Source organism: Cupressus sempervirens, chromosome 11 (assembly GCF_028749045.1).
Source record: "Cupressus sempervirens isolate cs-2001-9-10 chromosome 11, ASM2874904v1, whole genome shotgun sequence".
NCBI lineage: Eukaryota > Viridiplantae > Streptophyta > Pinopsida > Cupressales > Cupressaceae > Cupressus > Cupressus sempervirens.
The window spans coordinates 684,619,438-684,640,709 of record NC_143128.1 but is presented as its reverse complement, the minus strand read 5'-3'; positions in this window follow the sequence as shown (position 1 = coordinate 684,640,709).

Sequence of the window (21,272 nt, the reverse complement as noted above, 5' to 3'; positions counted from 1 at the left end):
TCAAATTCTATAGGCCATAAAAGGACAAAGGTACCGCATTCTAATTGATGTATATAATGGTGAAGAGCTAGACATGATAGATGATTGGATAGAAAAGATTGTAGAGGAAAATAAAGTGATGGAAACATTACATGATGAGATACATAGGCTCAAGGATCAAGCTTGAGATCGAATTTTGGAAGCAGAAAAGTTATGTAGTGATGCATGCTTGGATATTTTTGAAGATGAAGAATGAGAGAAGCTTTTACCAGTTGAGGTAGCTGTAGAAAACTTCAGAAAGACTTTAAAGGAAGCATCTAGTGATGAAGACATCAGACAAGCCTTCAAGACAGAAGAAGCATTGTTAGAGTTGGATACCAAACTTGGGGATTTTGCAGAAACTCGAATTGAGGTGGACAACTATAGATAGAAGGTCAAAGATAAGTATGAGACTTTAGATCTTCCTGATGCTACTAAGATTACTGAGATTATAGAGAAATTCAAGGGGAAATATCCAAACATATCTTTAGGATGAAGATGAACAAAACCTAGATGCCAGAATTTTAATTTTGACACTTAGAAATTTTTTTAGATTTTTGACTTAGTTGAGGTCCGCAGCTCCGCAAGTCTATAGGTCTGTAGCTTCGCAGGTCCACAGCTTTGCAATTCAAAGGTGTGATGACATGTGACTACTAGTTTCAAAAATAGCACTTTCCATGCATTGGAAACGCATTTTGATGGCAAGTTAACTCCGACACACATCAAGTGAAGGGTCAGCTTCTATTTTTGGTGTCTCCATGCACTTCTACTTCAACTGATGGCTTCCTCCTACTTTCTCTCTCATGCTTTCATATTTTTTGACATGTAAAGGGCTCATGCATATAATTAATGAATAAAATATGGATGGAGTCCCTCTAAGAACAAGTTAGATGGTTAGTTTGTATATATTTAGTTTTTTTAAAAAAAAATTTAAAGCATTTTATTGCATTAAGATATCCCTCACTCTCAACACAAATTGAGGAGACGATTTCTTATAAATACCCCATTGTAAAATGTAAAAAGGGCTGCCATTATTATGCAATAAAATTATGCTTTTGGTGCTAGCATTCAGAGTGTAGTTATTCTTGCCTGAATGTGTCATTGTTTTGTGGATTTATTCATGAGATTTTGATTGAGCCAAAGGTTTATTGCATTATTTCTGGTTGTGCAATCTTTTAGTTTTGGTTTTTGCTACAGATATGTGAATTATGTTGATGTAACGAGCTTGAGAAGAGATCACCCAATTGTGTCTACATAGCTTTTTGTCTCACATGAGCGCACTTTCTGTGGCCTTGCAATTTGATGAAGAGCAAAATATCATTTGACTTGTTACAGATTCTCACCAACGATTGCATCAGTGGATTCTAGGAAGTGCTACTCCTATTTTCATTGGTTTCCTACCAATTTCTTCAAAGGTTTAACTTGCAGTGTGTTGTGTTCTGTAGCTTATGTCTGTTTAGGAATTTCACTTTCAAGTTGTTTGATTTCATGTTATTTGCTTTCAATTTTGTTATTTTCTTTGCTAACCCCCTTGTTAGAATAAGACCTCATACTAGCTGCATTGTTAGAGTTGCATTCATTAAAACACAAAAAATACAAAAAAATTGTTCTTTTTGTGTGATATTTTGAGATAGCAAACAGATTTTACTTGATTCCAAGGTAAAAGAGTTTTTAGAACCAGCAAAGGCCTCCTCATGAACATTCACATTTATCTTCTATTGAGCAGATTTTGGTATGTCGCAAGACAAACACTGAACCTTGGAGTGGATTCTTAAAAAGATTTTCTTTTCAAGAGAGGAATTACACTATGGATTCCTGCCATTGACCTCGTGCAAAATGAATGCCCAACAACTACAAAGGGTGGTTGAGTCAAACCAGATATTTTAGTTGTTTGAAGACTGGTCACACCAGCTGATATTGTCCAACAATGTCAAAGGTACCAAGTTGTTAGTTCAACAATGGCAAAGTCAAGGTAGATATTGAAACTGTCAAAGATGAAATGAACAAGAATGGAAGAGAAAGGAGGATTGTAGCACATCAAGTGTAGATGCAATCACTTCACCCAATGGGTTAGGTGATCACACCCCATCAAACTAAGCAATCAAGAGATGTGGTACTAATATTTAAAAGTTATACCATACATTAGTTCTAAAGGATTTAGTTCTAAAAAAATTACATATGCATGAATAAAGATGCAAAGTCTTATTATAAAAATTTTATTTTTTTTAAATCTTCAAAGTTTTATCATCTTTTCATTTTACTATTAAGCATGAAGAGTCTCTTATGGTTGCTAAGTAAAATTTTAGTGGATGCCAAGCTAACAAAATTGGTTAGTTAAAGTTGAGCTCATAATAGTTCTTGAGTGAATGGAAAGACATGTAGATGTTGAGAGAGCTAGAAATTAGTTGATGCCAAGCTTATAGTTGTGTAAGAACTTAGCATTAATTATAGTGTTTAAAGGGCTATTTGATTAGTTTATGTTCATTTAACATAATTTGAAATCAAGAAAGAAGACAAAGAGATAAAGGAGATCTAGAGAACTTCATTTGAGCATTCTAGGAGATTTGAACAGTTGTTCGACACCAGTTGATCAAATTTGTAAGATATTTATCATGTGCTAAGCTATGCAATTTCAAATTTTGCAAACCCTTGATATATGCAATGGAATTAAGTTCTTCAAAAGTAAAAGGTGTAGAGAAAAAGAGGTCTTAAATGTTTAGTTAATTAGAAATGATATTAAACAACCTATTTTTAAGGCTATTCTAGATATATCGTATAAGAAAGATCCCTTTGGTGCATTGTCTATGACACCACTGTGAGTCTTGATGATACAAGATGTTAGGAGTTTTTATAATTGCAAGATTGGAAGCATAGGTGACATGGAAATTAGAGAAGCATATGGTAGACTATGTGAAAATGGATCATTGAATGAAGAATACAATATTGTTGAGAAGAAAGGGTTAACCCATGCCCTAGATTTTCTAAATGTCTTCACAAATGAGTGGATTAAGATTGTCTTAAGAAAAATTCATGAAAAATCAGTATGCTTAGAGAATTGGCTGATTAAAATTACAAAGAAAATTTTTCATAGGGTAAAAAAGTATCTAACCCTAAATTGGGCAAAGATTATGAGAAGTGAGTCAAAGGAGGTCATTGAAAAAAACATAGGAGCTATCTGAAACAAAAGGGGAATGATAATTGACACAATCACAGATCCCCTAATAGCTTTTGTAGTAAGGGTAATACCTCACAAGTTTTATCATTTGAGAAAATTAAATAGTGTACCTTGCATTGTAGTGGACATGGGCTACAAAATTGTGAAGAAAGATCTTACTTATGATCTTGTTGAGTTATAGTTGCAGCAATTGATTAAGAATCTAGGAACAATAAGGAAAACAAAGAGTGCTCAGTGTAAATTTGAACCTATTTTGGTATGTATTGTCCTCTATGTGTAGAACACAATTCCTACATTTGGAAAGGTTGCATGGAAGACAAATAGATAAATTGTAGTATAGATAGGAGAATTCATTGAACAATTAGGTAATAACTTTGAGTTAGTAATGACTAGTTATTTTGAAGATTTCAAACAATCTATGAAGAAGATATTAAGGATACCAGTCTCACTAGTGGAGACACATTATGATGATGTTTTCTTCCTAGTGATACTGATCATACATATGTTTAAGAAGAAATTCCTAGAGTGAGATGGCTAAGGCCATTAGGTTATGAGATAAATGTTGATGAGGCTTTTGTAGAAATCACAACATTACTTGTAGAAGAAGTGGTAAAAGAAGAAAAAGCCTTTGGAAATTATGAATTGGCCAAATCAAAGATTACTATGGAATTGAAGACTACTTCTATGATCAATACGAAGAAAAAATTGGTAAAGAAACTAAAAGAAAAATTTGGTGAAGGAACCAAGGAAGAGGAAGAAGAGGAAGATGATGAAGAAGATGAAGACACATAGTTTCAAGCACCATTGGCTTTTACACAAGGTTAAGGAGAGGATTAGTAAGAAGAGGAAAATGGAATTGCAAAAGGTGTCGAGGGAGAAGAAGCTAAGGAAGCACCTACTCCTACTAACAACAAGAAAAGAAAGGCAAAGAAACCTATCGTGACAAAACCAAAGAAGATTATAAATCCTAGTCAGCCCAAACCAATAGCTCCTACCATAAGGGCTAGTAAACAAGTCACTATATAGAAGGCCAAAGAGGTAGCCAAGCCTAAAGAGTAGGAAGGTGGAGCACAGAAAAGGCCAAGAAGAAAGTATGTTTCTTAGGCTAAATCTGATGAGGAGAAGACTAAAACTTATGACAATAGCCAATTTCAAGTGGTGAATCTTAGTCCCTCCTTAGATCTAGATAATTTATGTGAGAAGATTAGAAACAATGTTGATTTGTCAAGTTTCTCTCACATAAAATTTGATAACCTTGGAAAGATTGAGAAGAATCAAGTAGAGGAGGCAATATATGCCATGAAGGCTACTTTTAAGAAATCTCCTTTAGAAATTACCAACTCCATACCTAAGAGTTTATATGATAGAGTTGATAAAAAATAACACTATTGTTTATACATAGAGAAGAAAGTTAGTGAGACAACCCTCATTCAAGTTATGCCAAAACTTAGAAATGCTAAAATGTCTAAAGCCATTAAGAAATATGTTGTGAGATTTGTACCTAAGTATAGGGCATTCAACATATTATAGAACAACCATAGAGGATTTTGTAAAGAAGTCCAAAAAAATGTGGAAGATTACATATGGACTAGCCATAGCCAAAGATGATGAACAAGAACCTATTGAGGTAGAAGATGATGAAGAGGATAACAATAAAGAAGGCATAGTTAAGGGAGGCACTAATATGAATATTGATTATCAAGAAATAGTTGGACTAGAGTAGCAAATAGAATAGAGTGTACAAGATATACAAATGCTAAGTGTCAGCCCTCCACAAGTAATAAGTGCAAGTCTTGAGTCTATTATAGTAAAGGATGTTTTTTTGATCCTACTAATCAAAAGATCAATCACCTAAAAAATTAATATTTTTAAAGGATACTTATCCAATCTACACTATAGGCCAAATTATGTGAAAACCCTATATTGGTAAGCATAGATGAAATTTAGAAGTCAGAGATTATGACTACAAGGGGGGAAGTGAAAACACAAGAAATACCTACAATCACTCCTCAAGTATAAAGTGTACAACCTTCACAACCCTTAGTTGTATATCAAAGAAAGGAGATACCAGGATGCACTATTAGTACACTCATGGAAAACACTTTAGTCTCAAAAAATTTCAAGAACCTAAAGAAAGACAAGGTTGAGACAGTTGGAGAAGATAAGGTGGAAACACTAGTCAATGATGGGAGACCAAATCAAACAAGTAAGGTAGATGTACCTGCACCTCCACCACAAGTTCAAGGTGCAATTGAAATCAAAGAGGTAGAAAAGTAAAATCTTGAAGAGACAAATTTGACACCCAAGCCAAAGGAGCTAGAAGCTAGAAGCTAGAAACAATTCAAGCACTTGTAACATTACCAAAATTTGGAACTCCTTCTAGTCAAACTCTTCAGAGGTTGAGCATAGGTGCAACACCATTGCAATTCTCAGTGCCAATTCCAAGCTCATCTAAGTTAGTAGAGGTAATAACTTACAGAGACGCTATCCTAGATGAAGAAATTATTTTTCATAAGTTTGATTATGCAACAATAACAATTGATAGATGGATATACTACAAGAGGCCCTAGTAAGAAAGAAAAATTAAGAGCTACTCAGAAGGGAGAATAGGCAAAAGCAAGCTTTGATTGAAATTAGATACATCTTCTTAGATGCATTTAGTCTACCTACTCTAGATGAAACAAAGCCAATCATTGAATAATTAACCAACATAGTAGAAAGGGTAAGTGATACAGATGTAGATACTAATGTGAAATTATTAGAATGGTCTAAGAAGAAGTTTCAAAATAAAGTGAATGAGAAAATATATGGTGATATTACACTAACAAAAGTTGCATTGGCAACTAAGATAGATAGTGTGAAGAAGGTACTAGAGAATATTTTCTCAGTACACCATATTGTGTAATCCTACACTCTTCACATAGGAGGTAAAGAATCACATCCTCAACTTGGAAAGTCAAATGTAGTCATCCAATGCCAAATTGCCCATGACTCTAGCTCAAAGTGAGAAACACTTTAGGACCCTTTTGCAGTCTCAAAGTCAATTAGCATCACTAAAAGAAAAATAAGCCAACATAAGGGCTAAATTGATTGGCATTCAATCTACATTGACTCCTCACATGGAGGTTTTACACAAGGAGCTAGGCTACGCAAAAACACTTTTGAAGAAAGACCCCAATCTTTCTACATTAGTTGTCTTAGTACACCTTGTTGTTGAGATGGCTACCCAAATTAAGTCTTTGGAGGTTGCATGTGATAATTGGGATGCAACTCTTAAAATTATACTTGATGTCCATAAATCTTTTTTGGACAAATACACTATTAGTGTATGACCCATTGACATTAGTGTTAAAAAGGGGGAGTAAGAGAAAAGGGAGAGTAAAGAGAAAAGTAAGAAAATGGAGAAATATTTTGATACAAAAGTATAGTAAAGGACAAATCAAACAACTCAGGGGGAGTTATGAGATTTTGAGGTATAATTTTGATATTTTGAAATTTGGTATAGAAGTTGAATAGTCATTTATGTAATGCTCATAAGAATAAGAGTATTAATGTATGACCAAGTGTTTTTGACACTTGTATCAAAGGTGGATATTGTTAATCTCAGATTGTTAATTTTAGATTGGTTTTGACTATTGAGTGTTTACACTCTTAAGTCATTTACTTATTTCATGCCAAACAAGTAACATATGTTGAGCACAACATATAAGTTAGAACATTTCAAGAAAATAGTGAGTGCCGAGTAACTCATATGCTGAGTCACTCAAGTTTCTAGTCACTCAAGTGCTAAGAAAATAGTATGTACCAATTAATTTAGGAGTCAAGCAAGCAATGCATGTTGAATCATTCAGATGTTGAGTGATGGCATTGAAGTCACAATAAGTGTTGAGCACAAGGGACTTTAGATGTCAAGTAACACAGTTTTGTCATAGTCATTTGTATTGGCACAAACTACCATGTAAACCATTTTTGGGCCAACTTAAGGATTGAATTATGATATTTTTGTGATAAGGATTAATCTTAATTGGGAATCCCTATATATTACATGCACCTAATTAGGTAAAGGGAAGGTTTAAATGGAAAAATGGATGAATCACAACCATTGATTCATATCTAAGCCTAAGTCACCTAGGTCTTCTAAAGAATGAAAAAACCCTAAACTTTATATGTGCAAGAGAGTGAATGAATGAATAATCAAGGAGATTCTTGTATGTGCAAACTAGAACATTCATGGTGACAAAGGCATTCTGAACTGAATTGAATTACAAAATCACAAAAGTGAGAATAGAGGAAGGAAATAGTGAATAGAAGAGAGACATTTAATCAAGAAGAATCAAGTACACAATAGGATAGAGGTGATCTATCATCAAGCATCCGAGTTTTAATTACAGGATTATTGCTAAGACATTCTAACAAGTGAATCAATTAAATCTCTTAACAGAGTAGTCCTAAAAGGCTATATTGAAATCCTTACTTAATTGTGAGTTGAAGTCCTTTAACTGGGCACACTTCTAATAGGGAGTTGAAATCCTTTAATAGGGTAAGACCTAACATTGTTTGTAAGCCTTTAACATGGCAGACCTTTCATAGGGTAGATCATGTTTCATGATCAAATATTGTAACCTTCATTGGATACACTTTATCACTGAAGTAGTGAAGATTTGTGGGTGTCATCAACACCCTAGTTTTGCCTTCTCATTGGAGGGTTTATGGGTAATCATATCTTGTGTCATGTATGTGTTAATTCCTATTTTTTTACATACTCTAGATGTATATTCTTTACATGGTAGTTCAGCTTACTTATTGAATATGTGAGATGGACTTTCCAATTGTAATTCCAACTATTTTGGGTTCAATAGAACACAAGAAGATCTTATTTATGACCTAAACTATGTGGCATGGAAACTAAAAACCAGTAACCAACAATGCTAGAAAACCTTAAGAGATCTTGAGGAAGAACTTGAATAAATGACTAACAGAATAAGAGGGGCCCTAATTGTTCAAGATCAATTAGTTTTCAATAGGCTCTCATGGTCATATTATAAATTAAACTTAGAATTTGATAAATTGAATAGAAAGAAGTATACTCAAACTCAAGAGTGTGAGGGATTTATAAAGAGAAAATATAATTGAATTTAAATACGCAAAGGCATGACAGATGACTATTTTGAAGTTTTCAAGAATCTAAACTTTTCCCCAATCACACACTCATGAGAAATAAGAAAGTTAAATATTTAAGTGTTATAGGAATTGTCACTCCAACTTATTTCAATTCCCAACCTTTGAATATCATATTACCACCTATGGAAGAAAATCAATGGGGATAAGTGATTGGCCTCTAAACTTGGGGTCAATAGTGATGGTAAGATAAAAGTCAAAGACCATTTGAATATTTTCCATTCAGCATGTGGAGCGTTGGATGTCCCTATGGAAGACATGGAAGTTAGATTATTTGTGAAAACCCTCACTGATACCATACCTAATTGGTTTCGTCATCTCCCTCAAGAATCTATAATAGTCTAGAATGATATGGTGATAACCTTTGATGTGATATTCAAGACTCCTAGAGATGAACATATCTAGCTACTTCAATTAGTGCAACTAAAGAAAGAGATACAAGAACCAATGCAAGAGTTCATAGAGAAGTTCAATAAAATATTATAGAAGATCCCTACCATACCAAGATCCAATGATGAGAACCACAAAGGATTCTTTCTAAATGATATGCCTCCAAATATTATCTTCCACCTAAGGAGGGCTAGAGTGCCTAATTTGACTATCGCAAAGAGTTTAGAAATTGAACTCAGAGATCATTTGATTACTATTGGTAAATGGAGGAGAGAATTCTAAACCTTAAGTACACATCCCACTACTTTTTCATAGATCTTGTTGTGCAAAGGTTGGTAAATAATGTTCTATCTTTAAAATGACAAAAAAATAAGAAAATTCCTTCAAATAAAGTGCTCTATCAAGATATTAGTCACCAATAATTCAATCCACCATATGAGAAAACACCTCAATGGGAAAATTTACAACCTCATCTAATGATTTAACCTATACTAAATAAAGAAGTAAGGTATTTTTTGCAATTTATGAATGACCATGATGGATAAAAATTCTCTAACTCATTAAGAGCTATTCAAATGCATCTAAGAAAACATGAGCTCAAAGCATCAATTGTGAAACAAGAGAGAAGATAGCTAGGGCTGAGTGAAAGTGGGTCATTCTACCTTGAGTATGAATCTAATTCAAATAAAGGAGGTGAAATTATCGTGACTCTCAATGGCCCATCCTACAAAGTCTTTTTTATAAATTTTTAAAATAACTGAGAAGGGGTGTGAATCAGGTATTCAAGGTCCATAAATACTACTTGAATAATCAAAAATTAACATTTACCATTTTTCTTATCCAACTATAGTGCAGTCTCTATTGTATATTGATAAAAAAAATTACTAGTAATCCACTATACTAAGATAATAGACTTTCTAAATGGAAAATATGTAAATGTAAAACACCACAAAATATTCAACACCAGTTTGACAATAGGATTTAATGTGGAATCCAATTTGGGAAAAACCACTAGCAACATGTCACCACTTTTTTACTCTTTTAAAGTGAGCTCTGTGTGGAGCCAACCCTGTTAAAGGTTACAATACATTGTTAAATGTGAACTAGGTAGAGGATTTAAGCACCCTATTCAAAGTGGACTTGTCAAAGGACTTTTATTATTCCATTTAGAATGTCACCTTGCTAAAGGATTTACATAAACTATTAAGTCCTTCAATAATTGTTAGGTCAAACTTTTATTATTCCATTTAGAATGTCACCTTGCTAAAGGATTTACATAAACTATTAAGTCCTTCAATAATTGTTAGGTCATACTTTTATTAAAAGGATTTCAACACAAAATATTTATAGTGATTAGAAAAAAAATAGTAGGATTTGATCTGTATGATTACAACTCACTTTTTCTAGTTGAGAACATTGTTCAGTTCATGTGCTAATTCTTAGATAAGTTCTCCCTTGTCATCTCTTTCCTTGAATCATTTGACAACCCTTTAAGTAGACAACCTTCTCCTTCTAAAAAACTTAAGCCTTCTTATCAAACTCACTTATCAACTTTTAGCAGCATTTGAGCAAGCATTCCTTTCTCTTGATTTTATCACACACACTTGTGTATCCATCCTTGTGTACCTCTATTCTACCTTTCTCTATTTGTGAGTATATATAATTTGGATCTATACCTCCATAAATATGTAATGGCTTTTTCATTTTTCATTATCACCATAGATCTTAGGGTTTACAATCTGATTCATTAAATTCATTGTATCTATCCATCTTCCTTCTTTTCTAGAAACTTCTCATCCATCAAATTTGATCATAGATATTATACTAGTCCTCTCCGCAAATTAAATTATCCAACTCATCAATCTTATCTTCAACACACTTTCCATATCCCAATAAATCAACTAAGTCAGCTTGAAATCATGATTCCTCATATACATTCAAAATACTATCACTTGGCCATTACTAAGTTTTGACACTCGGTCATTACTAAATTTCTTAGCAACTATAGAACTCAGCATCAAGACTATCACTCAGTTGATACTGATACTTGGTCAACACTAGATTTTCTCAGCTTATACTATGGCTCAATGGATCCTAGCATCACTCAATATTCCTTAATCTTTTACTCTATTTCTCAGTCAAGCTTTACATAAGTGATATATCTTGACTTGTATTGACAAAACTTGAACATTAACATGATATAAACAATCACTTTTTCTTATCAAAGTCTAATCAACCAAATGTCCATCATAGCTTCCTTTTCATAAATCAACCTTTCCTCTAGGTGATATTGTTATGAGTAACTTCTCAAAATCTCTTCATCAATCAAATATATATGACATTTGGATTATATAGCAACATGTCTTATCAATAGATTTGACATCATTGACAAAAAAACAATTGTTCCAATTGTTAGTTTCCAACAATCTCCCTCTTTGATGTTGATGGAAATGCCTCAATACATCTTACAATGTATATCTTTGTAGGAATACAATCTCCCTCTTTGTTACCATGCAATCCAAAAGATTTTTCCATGAGTGACCAATATCCTTAGTTTCATTATGATTCTAATCTATGCAAATGCAAAAAACTCCCTATATCTTTTTGTATCATTCATCATATTCAAAATTGTCCCTCTATAGTGTATCTCTCTTGTCTTTTTCATGATTCTCTCCCTCTTTGACAATAATGCCAAAGACACTCAATTACTCCAAGCATCTAAATCATGTAGATATTTGCATGTATGGCTAAATTTTTTCACCATCTATTTATGATTGAGCTATTATGTTTTTTCTCTTTCTTGACTTGACTTGACTTGACTTCCTTAGGCATATCCTAAAGTAAGATGGATTAAATCAATGTGTATGATATTCTAATTAGCACATTTGATGCAATGCACCTTTTCTCTTTAAGTTTCTTTTCTTAGGGGAATCAACCCTAATTTTCCACTAACATATTCATGAGATTATTTAGGTAAGGCTTTAGTGAATATGTATACAATTATTTCTTTGGTCTACACATGTTCTAACTTCACTTCTTTGTCTTGAACTATTTCTCTCAAGTAATGATGCTTTATAACAATGTTCTTTTTGTGTGTGTGTGTCACTAGATTCTTTAATATGTTAATAGCACTTATGTTATCACAATAGATAACCTTTGGGTCTATAATTTATTCTTTCATTCCTTTCAGCACTTGTTTGATCAACATAATGTTTGAATAGTAATGCATATCAGTAATCACTTTCCTAGAAAGAATGCACCTCCACTAGTATTTTTCTATCATCAATATTTCATGCCCAATCAAAGTTAGTGAATACCTTCAATTTAAACCTATCACTTCTCCTATAATACAATCAATAGTCTTATATACCTTTCATATATCTCAACATCCTTTTCACTTCCATCATGTGATTCTCTTTAATAGTTTCTAAAAATCTAGCAACAATCACAACAACTAATGCATATCAGGTCTACTATGAACAACATATTGCAATTTTCCAATCATTGATCTATATAGGCTCTAGTTCACATTAGTAGATTCATAATTTTTAGATAATTTATGTCCTATGGACATAGGTGTGCTTACTAGTCTTGATTCTTCCATTCCAAAGGTTTTTAGTATCTCCTTGATATATTTGGACTGATTAATTAAAATACTAGATTTCATTTGACATACTTGTAAACCAACAAAGAATTTAATTTCACCAAGCATAGACATCTCAAATTCCTTCTTCATTCATCAAAAAATAATTTGCATAATGCTTCTTTTCATCCAAATAAAATTTCATCAACAAATATTTTAGATAGTTGTACTTCATTGTTCTTACCAGGCTTCAAATATAAATTATTGTTATCATTTGTCCTTCCAAAACCAATCTTCACAAAATAATTGTGTAGCCCTTCATACCATTCTCTTGGGCCTTGTTTCAATTCATAAAGATATTTTTTCAGTTTACATATTATATTCTTCTTGTTTGGGTCCACAAATCCTTCAGGTTGTTCTATGTACACTACTTCCTCAAGTATTCCTTTCAGAATTCAGATTTTACATTCATCTGATATACCTTGAAATTCTTATAGGTTGAGTATGCAAGTAGACATCTAACTCCTTCTAGTCTTGCTATGAGAGAAAAATTTTATACATAGTCAACTCCTTCTTCTTGAGCATATACTTTGTATACCGATCTTGCCTTGTTCCTTGTAACTTCACCATTTTTGTTTAGCTTATTTATGAAAACCCACTTTGATCTAATAATTTTTTTGTCTTTTGGTCTTGTTACTAGGGTCCAAGTATTATTTTTCCCAATTTGATCAATTTCTTCATTCATTTCCTGAATCTAATCCTCATTGTCTAGAGCACCTTTTACTAATTTGAGCTCAAATTCACAAAGTAAGCATGCATCATCTCTAAGTTTCTTTCTTGTCATAACACTAGATTCTACATCTCCAATGATTTGTTCAAGTTTATGGTGTCTTTGTACATATTTAGTTAGCATAGGTGGTTTCCTTCTCTCTTTTTCAATAGGTTCATCTTGAAAATTAATCTCAAGCTCATTTTCTCTTTCTTGTTTCGGTTCTGGTCTAGGTTTAATGTGCTTAGCATTGTCTATCTAATGGTTGGTATTTCCTACCTATGAAATGCCATCTTCAACTTGTTTCTTGGCACCTACTATATGCTACTCAATAGTTTATTGTTGTACTTCATCATTTATTTTCTAATGAGAAACTACAGCTTGGTTGTCTTGTTCAGTAGGAGTGCTACAAGAACTATCATCCGCATATATAAATGTGATTTAATCTTCAATTTATTCCTTACATTCAATATCATTTATTTTTGTAAATTCATCAACTTTCACATTTTCACTTTTCACAACTTTTTTAGGGTTAGAGGTCAAATATTTGTAATATTTACTTTTAGTTGATAATACTAGGAATATGCATTCATCACTCTTTGCATCAAGTTTTCTATTCCTATTATCTTTGAATATATAGAATTTTCTTTAAAATATTTTGAAATATTTCACATTAGAAGCATATCCATACCATAGTTGAAAAGGTGTAGCATTTTTACCTTTCTTGACTTGTACTTTGTTCAGGGTATAGACAAAAGTTTTAACAACTTCTCTCCAATACTTATGTGATACAGTATTCTCCATCATAAATGTTCTTGCACAATCCATAATTGATCTATTTATTCTTCCATCTATCTCATTCTAAGGAGGGGTCCTTGCTACTAACATCTATCTTTTAATTCCTCTATCATTGTAGAATGTATTGAACTCATTTGAAATGAATTCACCACTTTTGTTAGATCTCAAACACTTCAGCTTATTTCTTGTTTCTTTTTTGACTCTAACCAAATACCACTTAAATATCTGAAAAGCATCATATTTAGCTTTAACAAACATCATATTCATCATCCTAGAATAGTTATTAATAAATAGAATGAAATACTTATCTCCATCGTAGTGTTGAACATTAATAGGTCCACATAGGTTAGTATGAACTAATTCCAAAATATCACTTGATGTGTATGTTTTGGTCTTGAAACTAGACTTGGTCATTTTTTCCAATTAACATTGTTTATAGATAGTATTTTCAAGCTTCTTTAGTTTTGGAAAGCCTCTTAATTTCTTCATTCCACTAATGTCCACAAAATTGTCAAAATTCACATGACATAACCTTTTGTGCCATAACCCAAAATCTTCTTATTGTGAAAACAAACATGTCTCATTAGATAAATCTAGATAGAACAAGTTACCTCGTGTCTAGTCACTACTTCCAATTAGCTTACCATTAGCATCATTTATCTTGGCCTTTCTATGATGGAATTCAACTATGTATCCTGATTTTTTTATCTATGAAACACTCAATAGATTGAAGTTAAGTCCTTCAACCCAGTAAACATTGTCACACTTGATGTTATTAGTCAATTGAATTGTACCTTTACCTTTCATAACACATGGAATTTCATTACCAAACTTAATACATCCACCATTGTAAGGTCCAATATGCTCAAATTTTATTTTATCATTAATCATATGAGTAGAGAATCCACTATCAATTATCCATCCATTACTTTTGTTCACATATAAGATTAATGTAGTTTTCTCATCTCTATCAAAATCTTCTTTTATGGAAACATAGATAACTTCATCATCATTACTTTTAAATTAGATCTCAGTTTCTTCTTCAGCAATATAATAGGATTTTTGACTTTTATCATCCTTGTTCTTCTTGTAGTCTCGGTCATCCCTTATTCCTTTTTACTTTTTTTCCTTTCTTTCTTTCTTGTCCTCTCTGTCAAGACATCTAGCAATAATGATATCTAGTAGTAATATGACTAACCTTGTTGCATGAAAAGCAAATAATATTTAATTTACCTTTGTATTTAGCTTTGCCTCTTCCAAATATTTTTGCACTAAGTGCTTCAAGTTCATCAATATTATAATCAGAATTATCACTGCCACTCTTCACATGTTTGCCTTTTCTTTTGCTAAGAACTAGTTGTGACTTAAAAGAAGATTCAATAGTAGGAGGTGTGTAGTTATCAAAGTTAGACATCTCAAAAGCATTAACTCTACCAATTACACCTTTCAAAGTCAAAGTGTTACCTGGAGTACATCTCAACTCTTGAATTACATAAACTCTAATAGAATATATAGGAAGTAGAATCCTCAATACCTTACTTATCATTGTTTCATCTTCAATCATTCCATTTTTACCTTGAATAGCATTGCCAACATCCTTGATTCTTGTGCAATATTGTACTATGTTCTCACCTTCCATCATTCTCATGTCATCAAATTTACCTCTTAGGATTTCTAATTTAACTCTCAAGACATTTTCATATCCTTCATATATGGTTTTTAATTTATCCCACATCTATTTTTCATTGTCACAACCTTTTATATCATCAAACTTGGCATAACTTAGGGCTGAAGCAATCCCCAAGATTGTTTGACTGTGTTCTTGTTTTTCTTTTAGCTATTTAGAAGTCAAAGAAATAGTTTCTATCTTCACATATTCATTTTCTACAAATTTTATAGAAGAATTGTTGATGATAGATATATGAAGCCTCATAAATGTTTGTCATACAGGAAAGTTCTCCTTGTTCAACTTTGCTATGTCTCTTTTGCGAGTAATGATCCTTAGCTTTGAGTATCTTCAAATTTCTCTTATAAGCTCTGGTACTCTGATACCAGTTGTTATAAATGTTTAGAATAACTAAGAGGGGGGATTAATTAGTCACTCAAGGTCCATAATTAACACTTGAACAATTAAACATTAAATATTTATTGTTCTAATTATCCTATTGTAGCTTAGTCTCTACTATATACTGATAAACAAAATTACTAGTAATCCACTATCCTATTGGTGTTTTAAAAATACTGAACAACAAAGGTTTTATACCAAATTGATAGTACTCACATAACCTAAGGATTAGCCAATTCCTATTAGTAGTTAAATGTGTAAACCATTCAAACCCAACTTCAATAGAACCAAGGGTGGTTTTCTACTCTTTAGGCTTTGCGACACTAGGGTGGGTATACCTAGGGATGATTCAAGACTGGAATATATTGTATGAGTATTATAGTAGTTTCATTCTGATTTTCATCTTCACTTCTCAACACACACTTAATTCTGATATTTTAAACAAGATACATCCCATATAGAAAATTTGGTCATAAAGTCTTTTGTAGATTTGTAGGCACTATCAGCAATAGTAGCTACCTAAGGCTAAAGTGTTCCAAGCAAACAAGTATTAACCAACTTTGAAAATCTTCAGGAAAGAAAAGTAAAATTGACTATAATTTTGCATTTGATGCTCATCTTATGATCTATCTATCTTCCAATTGATTTAATTTGACTAGTGCTTAATCCATTGGGGTTTAGAATCTACTACAATTTTGTGGATCTGATTTGTTTCCTTACAACAAATATCATCAGCAATTCTTATTGGAGTTTATCATTCAAAGAATCCTTCCTATTACTATAGCAACCTCATCAAATTCATCAAAGCTTTTACTTAATTGATTGAACTAATGGCAATGATGAAAAGATATACAACCTAAAAGGATTGCATTCAATTGCACAAGTTTTACTCATACAACATAAAGATAACTAAGTAATTAAAAATAGACAAAATTCAAAAAGAACTAATGTGGGGACAACTCATAATTTTTATTCATTTTCCTTTAAAATTGTATACATTTGCAGTAAAATTAGAATGACCTTAGAAAGAAACACAAAGATTATTCCATATTAATGTATTCTTAGGAAACTTGCAAATAAGATAAATCATAAAACTTGCTCAAATTACTAGATCGAAATCATCCTAAGTGTAATACTAAAATGCATTAGAAAATTGAACCATCACATTGCCTTGAAAACTCATTAATATAGGCATGAGTTGCAAAAAGAAAAGAGAAAATAGGATTGACAAGTGTCCTTCAAAAATATTCTTACATACACCTATCACAAGAAAAACAAAATTGTGAATAACAGAAAGACTGAAACATTGAACATTCTTTTGTGGGTCCCTTTCTGTTACTCCACTTGGAAAGAAAAAGGTACTATGATTGGATTTTTTATCATTCTGATTCCTTTAAGTAAGTGTCCATCAAGCTTGAAAGTGATGATTCATCTCCAGTTACCTAAGGATTCTCCTTTTCTTTATCATTAATTGCATGGGTGACTTTTACTTTTGCACCTTCTTCTTCCTCATCATCTTCTATCTCGTCATCTTCTACCATCTGCTCTATAGACATAAATTTATCTTTCCACTCATTATAGGTAGTTTCATCCAACTAATCAAAACTTAGGACCTCTCTTTGTATAGTTATTAAAGAATTTGCAATTGCCTCTATATCCACAAGATCTTTTCTAATGGTGTTATAGAACAATTGTACCTTTACCAGCTCTTCATTTTTCATTGCCCATAATAGATGGCCTGTTTCATTTATAACTTTATTCTTTCTTTCATAAAAAATCTCATCCAGCTACTTCTTCCATTCTTCCTTTTCCTTCACTTTCTCAATTGTCTTTAAAGCACAAGGGAATAAATCAATTTTTTCTGCAAAATACTCAGAAAAACAAATAGATATTTTTTTTTTAAAGAATCTTGTTTATCTTCAAAAAATTACAATTTATTTAACAAATCAAAACTCTTTTCTATTTGATGATAGGGCAGCTAGATGATAGATGTACACATAGTAGTGATATCTTCATTTCTTTCTGTCCACTTCTACACAAGGGGTTTGAATACAACTTCATCTCTCTTCAATTTATCCTTGATAGCTGAAATCCCTGCCAGCAAGGCAAAAAATGATGGTCATTCAATTCTATCTACTAAATACATGATACCATGCCTCAATTTTTCTTCATATTGATTATTAAGTTCTACGTGCAATGCATATAACTTATTCTTCTCCTCTTCAAAATCCTCGTTAGTATAGAACTGAGGCCTTTCTGGGGTATCTGGTATCTCAATAATTGGTGTTTACTTAAAAGCTTCAACAGGTGGCCATGGGGGGTATGCAATCCTGGGTCTACTGGACTCTCCTATTTTCCTTTTCCCAAGAATCTTCTCCATTTGAGTCACTTTATTTTCCAATGACTATATTTGCATACCCCTATCCTCATATGCTTTCAAGACTTCTTCAAATCTAGCATTGAGTTCTGCAAACTTATCTTCTTCCTAGCAAGATGCCACACTTCCAATTTTTAACATTTCTGAGGCCATCCTAATTATCTCCTTGCTACCACCCTCACCAGCCCTGAACACTATTAATGCACCAATTTGCTTTGTACTAGAAATTTCCTACATTCTGGTCTTATCCCATTTCTTAATACACCAAATAATTAGGGCTTGGTGGTCATCACTGAGCTTGACTCCCCTATGAGCCTATAAAACCTCTTCTTTAGTCTTAAATTGGACATCCTTTTTTTTCCTGACTGAATCAAAAACCATGGCATTCACTATATCCCATTCTAGTAAAATGAGGACTCCTAACTATCTTACTTTTTTCCTTCTAGCCTCAAGTGTAAATTTAGAAAAATCATTCAAAAATTTAGACTTCACCTCTTCTTTTATAACAGAGTCTAGTTTGTCTAGTTGCTCTGCCTTTATCTTTTCACAAGTCTTTTCAAAATTGCCTATGTTTAACCTCCACAAACATTGTGCAAAGGCTCTAGACTTTACAAAATTTTCATCACTAATAAACCTCTCAAAGGCTTGGGCAACTATAGGATCTATTTTCTTACCTTGGTAATCAGCAATAGTTAGATCCAAGGAAGGTGTAGGAGGTTCTTGTGGTTCTACAATCTCTAAATCAGTGGAAGTAACAATTACATCCCTCTCCCAACCAATTTGTCTAAGTTTTTCCCTCAAAGATGCTTCATCATCTATCTAAATTGGGGACTGGCTTGGGGAATACTTTTCTACTTGAGAAGAAGAAGACCCTTGCTCTAACTTTTGTCTTTTTGGAGCACTGGCTGCAGATGGAATTTCTAGCCTTGGTCTTTGCTACAAGGGAGCCTATTGCACACTTTAAACCATTACATAACCTACCCTTTTCTACAAAGTGTACTAACTAGGAGCCACTACATTTCTCCTTTTTATCCTCCTTTGGACCTCTATAGCCCTATGTGGATAAGTCTTGACATATATGGCCTTCTTCTCATTCATAGTTTGGATTATCACAACAAAATTATTCATTAATGCTTGCATCTTGGCTCCCCAATATTTTTTATCTTTCAATGGGTCATAGTTGGAGTCAAAAGCATTAATGAATTATAAAGTCTTACTGAATACTATCCATTTCTCCTTTCTCAATTCTTGCTCTTGTAAAGAAAAAATATTCCTAATAAAATCCTCATTATAGTATACTTGGTGCACCATGCAGGAAACCTTTGTCCTCTCTTTTAAAAGGTCATAGAATCCTTTAGGGTTAATAAATCTAGCATGAGATTCTGCCATGTTGTATCTATCCAGGAACAAGTTGAGGCATTTCCACCCTTTCCTCACAAAAATGAAATCATGCACTATAGTAACAACTGGAAAGAATGTACCCTTCTTTGGCAAATCTCTTTCATCAATAGTGCATATCTACCATAACAATTCTATTATTCCTATTTTCAGTGGTTCATGGAATGGTAACACATGAGGCTTTCCTAAGAAGCCATAAGCTCTTATTACTGTTGAAACATTGTAAGGGATTATATCCCCCCAATTATGAATAACCAATAGCCCTTTTTCATGGTCCTTAGGTTTGACCAATTCTAGTAATGCTTGTGGAATCCTAGGGCCATCTGCTCTCAAGAGCAATCTAAGCTTTGATGCAAAATATCTGTCAAACCTATTATAACTGGCATCTATAACTTCTAAAGTCATGTCCACACTCCATAACTAAACTGGATTCCTCTCTCCATCCCTGGTTATTTCTAGCTCCATACCCTTTGAGAAAAAGGTAAATCCCTTGTACAAGCATACATACATGAGCAATGAATACCAATAGAATGGTTTGTCCACTTTCCCCCATGCTATCCCCACCAAATTATTGTGCATTTCCTTTGGAAGAAAAGTAGCAAAATCAAAAATAGTGCTCATCCCAAATTGAAGATTTTTAGCCATAATAAGGACAATTCAGCCTGGGATTTGATCAGCTTCATCCATTCCAAAAATCTTGCAAAGAGAAAAATATAATGCCTAAGCCCTAAGGTTAAAATGTCTTCTCAGTAATGGCTCTGGGGTAGTAGTAGTAATCATGGATAAAGTACTAATTTTAGCAGCATGTTCTTGGAGTGGCGCTATCCTTAAGTAAATCCTTTGTGCATCATACCTCGATTGAAGGTCATCCATATCAATGATTTCATGCATGGTGTGGTTAGGGTTGAGGTTGAAAACCTCACTAATTAGTTCAAGGAAAACCCTAAAAAGATTCACTCCAACATGGTTCTTTACCCACCCTATAATTGGATCATATTTCTTGGCCAAATCCATCAATAAATCACTATCGAAGAAAATATTTGGGACTGTTAATTTCCCAATATCAAACTCCTAAACATTTCTCATAAGGCTGTCAAGTTTTCATTCTAAAAACCATTTCTTGAACAACTCTAAACCTCCCATGGAAACCTGGGCATCTCTTACCCAATTTTCTTTATCATAGAAACCTTCTGCTAAAGCTACCCTAGGGTGTTTTGGAATGAGTTCCCTCCCCTTGTAGACACCTAAATTTGATTACACCGCTTTGGTAATCCTATTTAGTCATCTCTAAAGGCATCATTAATTAAATTTTTATTTAATTAATCCTTTGCCATCCCCTAGATGATTAATTTAATTAATCATCTATAGTCCTAATTGATAAATCAAATAACCTATTATTTATCAATTAAATCCTATTCTTCTATATAATTCCAAAAATCTCCATTTATTAAATAAATCTATTTGATAAATAAAATCCTCAAATCCAAAAACCCCTAACTTATCTCTAATCCTCCATTTAGC